Source organism: Urocitellus parryii, chromosome 4 (assembly GCF_045843805.1).
Source record: "Urocitellus parryii isolate mUroPar1 chromosome 4, mUroPar1.hap1, whole genome shotgun sequence".
NCBI lineage: Eukaryota > Metazoa > Chordata > Mammalia > Rodentia > Sciuridae > Urocitellus > Urocitellus parryii.
In genome coordinates this window covers 185582721-185593837 of record NC_135534.1, presented here as the reverse complement: position 1 = coordinate 185593837, position 11117 = coordinate 185582721, and the positions used below count along the sequence as shown (strand labels likewise).

Genomic DNA, 11117 nt, shown 5'->3' with positions numbered 1-11117 from the left:
TCACACCCCTGACCTCAGTGAAGCTCCCTTGGAGAAAGCTATAGCCATTGCTGCCCCTGCTGGACCCAGGGCTTTAGCAGTGGAGTACATGTACAATGAGAGATGGGAGAGGTGGCTCTCCAGTCCCTCCAGAGCCACAGCCAGAGCTGGAATGAAAGGTTTACATCCTCAGTGCAATGAAGAAAGTACTCCAGTTGGTGGCCTCTGGTTGCAACAGAGCCAATCTAGTCCAAAAGCACAATCCCAGGGCATGAAAAACCACAGACAGATGATCATAGGGCATTGGTGCAAGGAGGAAACTTGTAGATCATTGAGCCAAATGCCTTCATTGTTCAGAGGGGAAAAGCCAGACCTGGGGAGTTGAGGGGAGCTCAGTTAACCAAGCATCATTAAACACCTCATTACACCTTTATTAGGAGCCCTGGAGAAATCTGTTATTGGAAAAAACTCAACTTCACCTGAGCAACTGGCTTGGTTCTTCTCTTTTGGGCATGGAAAACCTAATTATAGATAGCATTGCGGAATGAGTTATAGAACACCCAGATAAAGCTGAATTTTAGATAAATAATAAATAAATTTTAGTATATTTCAAATGTAGCCTATAGAATCCTAACATTATTGATTTTTATCAGAAGTTTAATGAGGCTTCCTGTTGTTGATGTTATTATTATTTATGTATCTGACGACTCCCAATTGTCTATCTCCCATCTTTGCTCTGACTAGTGGGAAGCTTAATGGCAAATATGCCATTACTGTTTTCTAACAAACATGGTATGCATTTGGCTTTATTTTTCTTTTTTGTTTATTTATTCTTTTTACCTTCTTTTTTTCATTAAAAAGTTTGTTATTAATATCTCAGTAATAAGCACTAAAACTTTGCTTGGGTCAAGAGCGATTGCTAAGGACTGGGAAGTGTTGGGGGAGGAATGAAGGGGAGAAGGAGGGTGGTTGGATAGATCAATACATACTTAATACATGTATGAAAATATCACAGAGAATTTCTTTAGTGTGTATAATTAATATGTGCAAAAATCAGATTTAATTAAAATAAAGCTTTGCTTGAATATTGATTTAAAATAACAGCAACAACACAATTTTGAGTCCCTATGAAGAGCCAAACTTTGAACTAAGTCCTGCAGATGTAAATATGAGAAATATCTGCTGTCCAGTCTCAACGAGTCCAAGTCAGATGGAAAAGAGAGTCACCATGTAAGTAGTCAAAATGCACAGAGATGAATGATGTGGGCCAATGCCACACAGCTATCTCATGGCAGAACTAAAATGTGTTTTGTTGCATAACATCCCATGTAGTTGGCTAATCCACAAGCCTTTTCTTATACCTTCTGCCTAATGCCTATGGGACGGTGCAAGTGGGCACTCACGGGCCTTGCTGGGCACTGTTTTCCCAGGAGTGTCCTACCCTTTGGGGAAGTGGGAAATAGTTCTTCCTCTTACTCAAATGTGATATGAATAGGTTCTACCAATAAGAGTACTTCTTTATCATGAATGGTCCATTCAGGGTGTGGATGTGACCCAAGCCAGGCCAGAGTCCTTCCCCTAGAATTTCCAAATTGTAACAAGACAAAGGGCAGCGCCACCCTGGTGACAAAGATGAAGATGAAAATGTAAGGGACGGCCATGTCCCCTGCTGCCTGGAGGAAGCGAGGTTGAGCACACGGAGGTGACATGCAGGGAGCAGCAGAGTTCCTGCAACATTCCAGTCTCTAATATCAGCTATTTTCAAAGTTCAGCTGCAAGTCTGCTAATTCCTTTTAGTCTAAAAAATTGAGTTATGTTTCTGTTGCTTGCAACCAAAGGCTTTTGGCTCACAGAGGTAGTGTGAGTTGAATTTCCATGAGTAGTTTCCCAATCCCTGAGCCATAAAGGGATGCCAGGGTGAGCTTTTGGAATTCTTTGGCCTACAGCTTAGTTTACACAAAGCTGTTGATTCTGCCTCCAAACAATGTTAGAAGACACGGCTAAAGACAGTATTTTCGAAACCTGCTTTCAAGATACCCTCAAAATGTTTTTTGCTTATGATAGACTTGTATTTAGCAAAATCAAGAAACATTTCAGTGGGATGATGCTGAATAGCCAAGTCAACCTCAAAATCTCCAAATTAGCTTCTTGCTGCTGTTATAATTGACCTCGTTTTAAAGACAGGAAAATTAAAACCCAGAGAGGTAAAGTAGGCTATTCAAATTGGCACATATTTGGTTAAGTTTATCCTAGAATCTATCTTGTCACTCAGAACATTGTTCTTCTCAAATGCTCTCTCTTAACAGCTGGATCTTTGATGTGGAAAGAAAACATTGATTGTGATGAAAAAAAAAAAAAGAAAGAAAAAAAGAAAAAAACCTCTCAGGCTCTATGGTTGTTCAATGAAGTTAATCATTCATTTGGGAGAGGAAACCTTGAGGTTGCTATCAGAAGTAATGTAAACTTAAACGTTCCCATTTTGGTTGAACATTATAATCACTTGTAAATACATTAAATAGTATAAATTTTGGAGTCTCCTCCATCCCCACCAAAATCTACCGAGTCAGAATATTGGGAAGGTGGGTACCAGGCTTTTCTATATTTTTGGTCCAAGGACCAGCATTTGGGATTACTGATGTAGATTTTTTTTAACTATATCATCAGCTGTTTTATAAAAACACTTAACAAAAATGCCTCTTGATTTCATTGATGTAAAATCAACACAACCGTTTATATAACAAAGGTAGCCTGACTATTTAAGCAATGTTATTTATTCAATCAAAGTTCATTAATTCCTTGTAAGTTACTGGTTTCTGTGTGAGTCAGATAAAAACTCAACCATCAAGGAACCTAGAGGGAGAGGTAACACATGCATATCCAAATACTCATATTTCAATGACTCCTGTATGCATATTCAAATGAGATCATGATGTCACTACTACAGGTTACCCAGCTGGTTGTTGGCAGTGCCAGGATTACAGTCATCATAGTGCCCTTTCCACTATGCCAAGCATGCAGTGTGGGACTGAGTGAGAGGAAAGGTTAGTATGTCACCTTCTCTTGGTTAAAAATTATCTGGAAGAAAGGTAAATCCAGAACTGAACCTTAATCAAGGTATACCTTCTCAATGCAGGGTGACAAATAACAAGAGAGAGGAGATAAACATGGAAGAGTGGAACTTGTTTTGGACAAATTTCATGTATAAAATATTCTCAACTGTAAAACTCAGCACTTAGACAAGAAGATTTCCAAAGGTTCTTCTAGCTTGGCTATTCTGTAGGATCCTAGCTTGAAACAGGTTTTACAACCTGTTTTTGTAACCTGTTAACCTTGAAATATAAATAAATAAACACACACACATCTTCTATATGTCTCTAAGTTTAATGACTGAAATACAGCCAGCCATGAATAATCATAGTCTACGAAATCTACATGGAGAGGCGAGGAAGCAGCTGTTAGATAAATGGAAAGGGTAGCGTTCTTCGATTGAGTCCTGATTCTTCACTTACTGTTTCAGGTGATGCTGAGAAAGTCACTTGATGCATTTGTGGAAACCTCCAGGACCTAATCAATTTCTTCCTTCCAAAAGAGGGGACTTAGCAGGAGACAGCATCACTTTCTGTGATATTGCAAACTGAAGAGAAGACAGAGCAATCTATGATGAAGGCCACCTGGACACTTAGGGCTTGTTGTTTATTGTTTCCCCCTAGACCGCATGCCCCACGGGATCCAGAGTTGAGAGCATTCCCTGCATCAAGCAGCAAGATAGGTTCATGGGTGTTTCCTCTGTCATGTTGTTTTTTTTTAAGTAAAAGAAAAATTTTAAATATGGAAGTTGAGGGTTGTTTGTAATTCATTTTGACTGATGCTGTTGCACCTAATGCAATATTTAGCTGCTTTCCTTGTTTGGAAGTCTGAGAACAGCAGTGATCCTCAAAAATAGTCTTCATCTATTGTATTGCAAGATGGATGGAGAAAAAATTTTCCACACAGCAACAATGATTACATTTGAATTTATATAGCACCTGTCTCTGGAAAACCTCAGAGAGACTTTGAGAATATTTTTTCATTCCTCATTTTAAGAAGCCTGTAAGGCCAGTTGAAGAGGTTCTTCTGTCATGTACTGAGTCAGACAGTGACACCCACACTTGGCCTCCTGATTTCCTAAAGTTTATCTAGTTAGTTGTTTCATTGCCAAAACCAAGGTCACCCCTGACCCAGGCACTAACGAACAGCACTGATTTATCGGGTCCCTGCAATTTGAACACATTAGCAGCTTTCTAGTGAAAGCAAAGGCAAGAAAAGACCCTTGTCATCTGTTAAAATATCAGAGTCAATATTGAAGATAGAGAAGAGATATACAAACATGGAAACAGGAAATCCAGAAGGAAAACCCAAAGTGTTAGATTGGAATTGGAAACACAGAAGTAAACTCATAGCATTGTTTATTTCAAATATGTAGAAATAAACATAGATGTATATTCTGTATCTATGTATATGCCTATGTGTCAGTGTATTATATACACTCCTATCTTCCTGCCCTTCACCTACTGAAAGGTACTGGAAAAAAATGTTATCTAGTAACACTGTAGACACTGAGCTCCCATATCTCGCTTTCAAACTAGAATTTTCCATTAAAGGGAACCAAGGCCTCATGGAAAAAGGGTTGATTTCAAGGCTGGGGCAGGAGGAGTGGTAGATGAGCCCCAAATATTTTTGGCAACAGAAAGTGGAAAGGTGCTATAAGAATATAGGAACAATTCAAAAGGAAATAGGAGTCAGGTTGAAGGGACTCCTACTGGCTAAATCTGGGCAAGTTTAAGCATTAAAATAAATAATGATCGTAACAGATTAGCTCCTGCTGCATAAAATAGTAATCCTTGAGTCCATATTGAGAAAAGAAAGAGGCGAGGCAAGAAATCAGGGTGGCAGAAAGGGAGGGAGAGACAGAGAGAGACAGAGGGAGAGAAGTCTTAAGTCTTTCTTATAGTAAATGTCAATAAAAGATGTAGAGAGATGAGAAAGATAGAAAATCATCATTTGACAACCATCCTGGTGAAGGTTACTCCAGAAAGAAATTAATGGGTGATAAAGTAGGTGTGTAGAGTTTTGTTGAAGTATAGTATATTGGTTAGTTTGTGACTGTTATAAAATCAGTCACAGAGATAAAAAAAAATCTAGCAAAAAGCAATTTGACTAGATGCTCAAAGTTTGGCATCACTAGGGGTGGATAGATGAATTTAGGTTCCTCTCCATGAGATGCATTGGAAAGTGTGTGTGTATGTGTGTGTGTGTGTGTGTGTGTGTGTGTGAGAGAGAGAGAGAGAGAGAGAGAGAGAGAGAGAGAGAGAGAGAGAGAGAAAAGGGCACAAATATAACCAAAGTTTGGAATTGAGTAAAACCTGTGTAAAGAGGATAGAGGAACTGTTTTTGCAACATTTCTGAAAGCTTAATACGTTAAAAATCAGAATTCATTTTATGAGATTAGATGAAAATATGCTCCAGTCCGAAGTACTTCCAATTCCCCCAGCACCTTCACCCCAAATATATGATTGAAAATGTTCTTTCGATATCAGTTATTTGGTTGTTTATTCAATACACATCTTAATGCATTTAGTGCAAGGTACAAGGCATAGCTCAGATGATAAGAAAGGCAGAAAAAATATTTGAAGCTTAAAAGTGAGTAGTCAGGAGAAGCATCATAGAGCAGATGAGGTTTAAGACAAGCCTTTAAAGTTGGACAAGATGTGGTCAGGTGCTCACTTTGGCAGCAAATACACCAAAACTGGAATGATATTGGAGAAGATCACTAGGATCCTTGTGCAATGATGACATGCACATTTTTGAAACGTTCCATAAAAATATGTGGTCAAGGAGAAGCAGGAAGAAGGCATTCAAGGGTTCAAGGGACAAGAAGATAGAGTAAAAGATATGCAGGTGCAGAGAACCAGGAAGAGTGTTTGCATCAGGACTATTTAAATTGCTAGTGACAGAATTTCATTCAAACCATTTCAGAAAACAAAAAGGGACCTTAATGGTACCTGTAAAAGGAAAGTGCATGCTATGGTTTGGATAGGAGGTACCCCCCAAAACCCATGTGTGAGATAACACAAGAATGTTCAGAGTCGAAATGATTAGATTATGAGAGTGTCAACCTCGTCAGGGGATTAGTCCACTGATATGGGTTAATTGGGTGGTAACTGTTGGCTGGTAGGGTGTGGCTAGAGGAAGTAGATCACTGGGGGCATGTCTCTGGGGTTTGTATTTTGTCCCTGTTGTATGGAGATCTCTCTGCCTCCTTTTTGCCATGTCCTGGGCTGCTTTCTTCCACCATGCTGTTCTGTGTAAGTTCTGCTTCACCTCTGGCTCTGTGGTCAGCCAACCATGGACTGTACTTCTGAAACTGTGAGCCAAAATAGGCTTGTCCACCTCTTTGTTGTTCCTGTCAGGTCTTTTTGTCACAGTGTTGAAATACCTGACTAGAAGAGTGCATAAGCAGTGGAGCTTCAGGTATGGCTAGGACCTGGTACCTGAAGACAGGCTGTTAAAAATGGACATTTGCTGTTAAATGGATAGATCTGGAGACTCTCACTCTAAATGAAATAAGTCAATTCCCCCAACCAAAGGTTGAAGGTTCCCTCTGATATGTGATGTTAACCCAAAACAAGAGGGTCAGAGGGGAAGAAGAAAAGTTCAGTGGATTAGACAACAGGAATGAAGGGAAGGGAGGTGACACAGGAAAAGGAAAGACAGAGGAGTGAATCTTGACATAACTTTCCTATGTACATATATGAATATAACACAGTGAATCCCACCATCAGGTACATGCACAAAAATGGGGTCTTAATTAGAATAATAAAACATATTCCATGCCTGTATAATCATATCAAATGGACTTTACTGACATGTACAACTAAAAAGAACAAATAAAAAAAATGGAGTCCTTTTCTATCTCTGTGTCTTGGCTGTGTTTCTCTCCCTCTGCATCAGCTTCATTCTCAAAATAACTTTCCCCAGTGCTAAGTTACAGTTGATAGATTTAAGAATTTGGTGTGTGTGTGTGTGTGTGTGTGTGTGTTGAGGGGAGAAACAGTTTCTTATTCCTAATAGTTCCAAAAAAAAAAGTCCAGAACTATACCCTATTGGTTGAGCTTTGGTCATATGCTGACTTAGGCACTGACTATTATAAATAGAGTGGAATGTTCAGATTGCCAGATCTTGCCAAGGATTCTTTTCTGGGGCTGGGAGGTGAGGTGGGACTGGAAGTAGCATTAACTCCCCTAGAACCATAAAAACTGAGGGTTGAGGCAGTTTCTCAAAGAAAAACTTGGGTGTTATCAGAAGAAGAGAAAATGGCCATGGGCCAATCTAACCCTGCCAATGGGTGTTTGGGGGACACCACCAGTCCCAGTTGACTCTAGCATGGGCAATGTTAAGAAGTATTGGAATTACAGTGGGAAGCCAGCTTGTGGTCATTGTCTCAAAGGCCTTAAATGCTAGACTGAGATCATGCTTCTTCTTTTTTTTTTTTAATGGTTACAGCAGGGATTGACACAGTCTTTCTATAAAAGGACAGATAGTAAATATTTTAGGCTGAGCAGGCCAGATGGTCTCTGCCACAACTCTTTGACTCTGCTGTTGTAGTGGGAATGCAGCCATAGACGATACACGAACAAATGAGCATGGCTGTGTGCCAATAAAACTTTTTTTTACCAAAATAGGTGGCAATTTGGTTTTGACCTGCGGACTCTAGTTTGCTGACCCTTGGTTAGAGGAAGCCATTGAAGACTTTGAGCCTACAAATTATATCATCAGACTTTTTGCTTGAGCTAAAGGTGAATTGAGGTACTGAATGGAGAAGGATTAGTGGGAATGTTTTGAGTGGGAAGAAAAACTGGGAGACTGTTGCAATGGTCCACATGTTTAGAAGCTCAAGAAACCAATATGGCTTGTGCAAGCCAAATATACCTGGGAGTCTGGCCTCACACACTTCAGCTGGCACGGAATTGGGTCTGTCTGTTCTTAGCTGACCTAGATTCTCACCATCTTGCCAGTTCAGCCACCTCTGAAATCCTATGCTGGAGTTTGTAAATCATCTTGGGAGTCTGATTATTCCTTTTCCTTGCTCTAGTGTTTTTGATTTTGAGAACTAAGTCTGTACTATTTGTATGAGAGAGAAAAATCAATAGAAAGAAAAAGTTTAATAAAAAAATACATTCTCCATTGACTTTAATTAACTTGGCCTTAGGTTTACAACTTTGGCAAGAATGGAAAATGAAAAAAAAAAAAAAAGAAGAAGAAGAAGTTCTCACATTTCACCTTATATACACCGAGCTTTTTAAGAATAAAATCTCAAATTAAAACCCAAATGGATCAGCAATTTATTTGCCTGCAACAAGTTGAGGGGAAAAAAAATAAACAAGATGTGTTTTCTTCTTATTCTTCTTATTGCATTCTTGTAGGATGTGACAGTTCTAGTGCCTGTGGGAAATGAGTGAGCACCGGAATCAGGCCAATGCTGTATCTGTGTCACAACCTCCTTGCCTATTCTCTGGAATCAGATGGTCATAGCTTTGGTGTCTGATGACTTAAGACCCATAGTCTTTGAAACCTGTCTGCACTTGCTTGTTTTGTCAGCACCAGTGCTTTCTGCCTTAGGGTGTTTTACTCTTCAGAGAAAAAAATCATCAGGAGCTATGATGTGGGCAGCTGCCTCCTGCCAGGTGCCTGCAGAAGAGCCCATGATTGCATGGACAATTCACATAAATACACACACCCAAGACTTCTCTGTCATATGACATGATGAATAGCTATTTAGACATGCATGTGCCTTAAATAGATATAAACATGTATATTAGTGTAGTATAAAGGACACAGGTACACACAAGAGATGCTACACACAGCCATAAAGTCTCATGTGCATTCAATTGCACAATAGATATATGAATGAACACCTAATACCATAGTACAGCATATAGAGACACAATCAAGCTGCCACACAAATATAACATATTATTTACCCACATGTCTACAATGGATATTTAGACACTAGAAAACACATGTAGGACTACAGATACATTTAAAATTAAAAGTAAAAACACATCCAAGTGTGTGTCTAATGCGCACATGCACAGCATCTACATACAATATCTCTGTGCATCACAGGATCTGGGCCCCTTCATCTCTAGCTGTATTCTCTGCTACTCTAATACTCTTATCTTCCATAATTATACTCCAAGCTATTCCCTGCTGTTCCACAAATGTCAGGTGCATTCCATTCCCAGTAGATCCCAAATATACTATTTCCCCATTTCCTTTAAGTTTCTGTTCAAATACCAGCTTCTCAATGAGATCTATATAACGACTATTGTCACTCAATCAAACCTACACAACCCCCCCCCCCCGCCCTGCTGCCATCCATGTCCCTGATCTGTCTTACTCCAAAATAACACTTTCCACCTTTAGGAGATCATTTGATTAACTTATTTATTGTGCTTGATTTTTACTTTTGCTCCCACTGAGATGCAATTGCTAAAGTTGGGCAGGGCTATTGGATTTACTCACTAATGTATTGAAAGCTATTAGAACAGAGTCTGACTCATGGTGGATACTTAGCATATATTTTTGAATGGATGAATGAGTGAATTAATCAGTGGATACATCCACATAAATATATACATATAAGTGTATTTATTTATTTATTTGTTGGATCATATCTATATACCCAAAGTGAAAATATTCTTACCTATCAACAAATATCCAGGTGTCATCTGAACATTTGTATACACATATTCAAATAGAAATATTGGCAATGGTGTGTGTGTGTGTGTGTGTGTGTGTGTGTGTGTTGGAAGTATTTGCACTTGCTGAATATGTTCAGTAACTCACTAGGATGTGGAAAGAGAAGCTGGGTTTCAGTGGCTTCCTGGGCACCCCAACTAGAGGAAACTATCATTATATTTGTTTACCCTGAACGTACCTAGTTTTAAAAAAAGAGGCTACATTGGACATTGGGAGGTAGATTTTGAACTAAGACTTAGAGGGATTCCCAGGACCTAAAGTTCAGGAACTCTGTCTGCTATTAACTGTTATAACAAACCTGCATAGCATTTCGACTTTTGAAAACCTTATTATAAAGTAAGGTAGAGGGGACAAGCAGAGTCGTTTTTACTCCTTTAGACTTGGGCTCAAACATGTCTTTCAAGATTTCCTTCAGGCTCATCCTGGGAATATGAACTAGCCTTCGATGGGAACTTTGAAGACAGAATCCATGGAGATTGGAGAAATTATAAAAAGTCATAGACCTCTTTTTTCTGTTCTTGATAGCTATCTATTGAATGTCTGAGTTCTCCTAAATTCAGAACCTAATCCCCAGTGTGGTGGTATTTGGAAACAAGGCCTCTGGGAAGTGGTTTGGTTGAATGGGTTCTGCCCCCACAAATAGGATTAATATCATTATAAAAGGGGTCCTACAGGGATCCCTCATCCCTTCTGCCATGTGAGTAGATGCCCATTTATGAGCCAGGAAGCAGGCCTTATCTGACACTGAGTCTGTTGGGCCTTGATCACGGACTTCCCAGCCTTCATAACTCTGATAAATATATTTCTGTTATTTATAAACTACTCAGTTGATAGTATGTTACAGAAGCTCAAATGGGCTAAGACATCCCCATTAGTGTGTGTGTGTTATAAGGTAGGGGAATGTTTTGGAGATATTTTTATTTTTCACTAATAGAACAAGGAAACCAAGTCCAGATCTGAGCTTCCACAGCAGTTGGATGCAGCATGCTGAGATTCAGAAACCCCCAGAGACTCCTCAAGACTCCTTAGGGACCATCAGAAATGAAATTGTCCTATTGGGGTTTCTGATTGCCTGTAACTCCTCTGTAGTGATAAGGAAAATTTCCAAGTCCTAATCTCTCTCTCATCCCTTGTTCTCTAACCTACAAAAGTCTTTAAAACATTAATGAGAGATAACTATGGTGTCCATAACATTTTTTTTCTCCACATTGAGATACTTCTGAGAGTACAGGGGGTGCACTTACTAGTTATGTCTCCTCTTTTTGTTCTTCCTTCTCCTTATGTTGCTTTTCTTCTTCATTTATCCTCATTATTATTAAGTACCTGCTTTGTGCCAC

General features: G+C 39.3%; 1 non-coding gene across 1 annotated transcript; it reads left to right on the top strand.

The window, feature by feature from the left end:
• The first annotated feature begins 5734 nt into the window (after positions 1–5734).
• Positions 5735–5842, top strand: LOC113184456 (U6 spliceosomal RNA). Its single transcript, XR_003300995.1, has one exon. It is a non-coding gene; the product is annotated as a U6 spliceosomal RNA (small nuclear RNA).
• The last annotated feature ends 5275 nt before the right edge of the window (positions 5843–11117 follow it).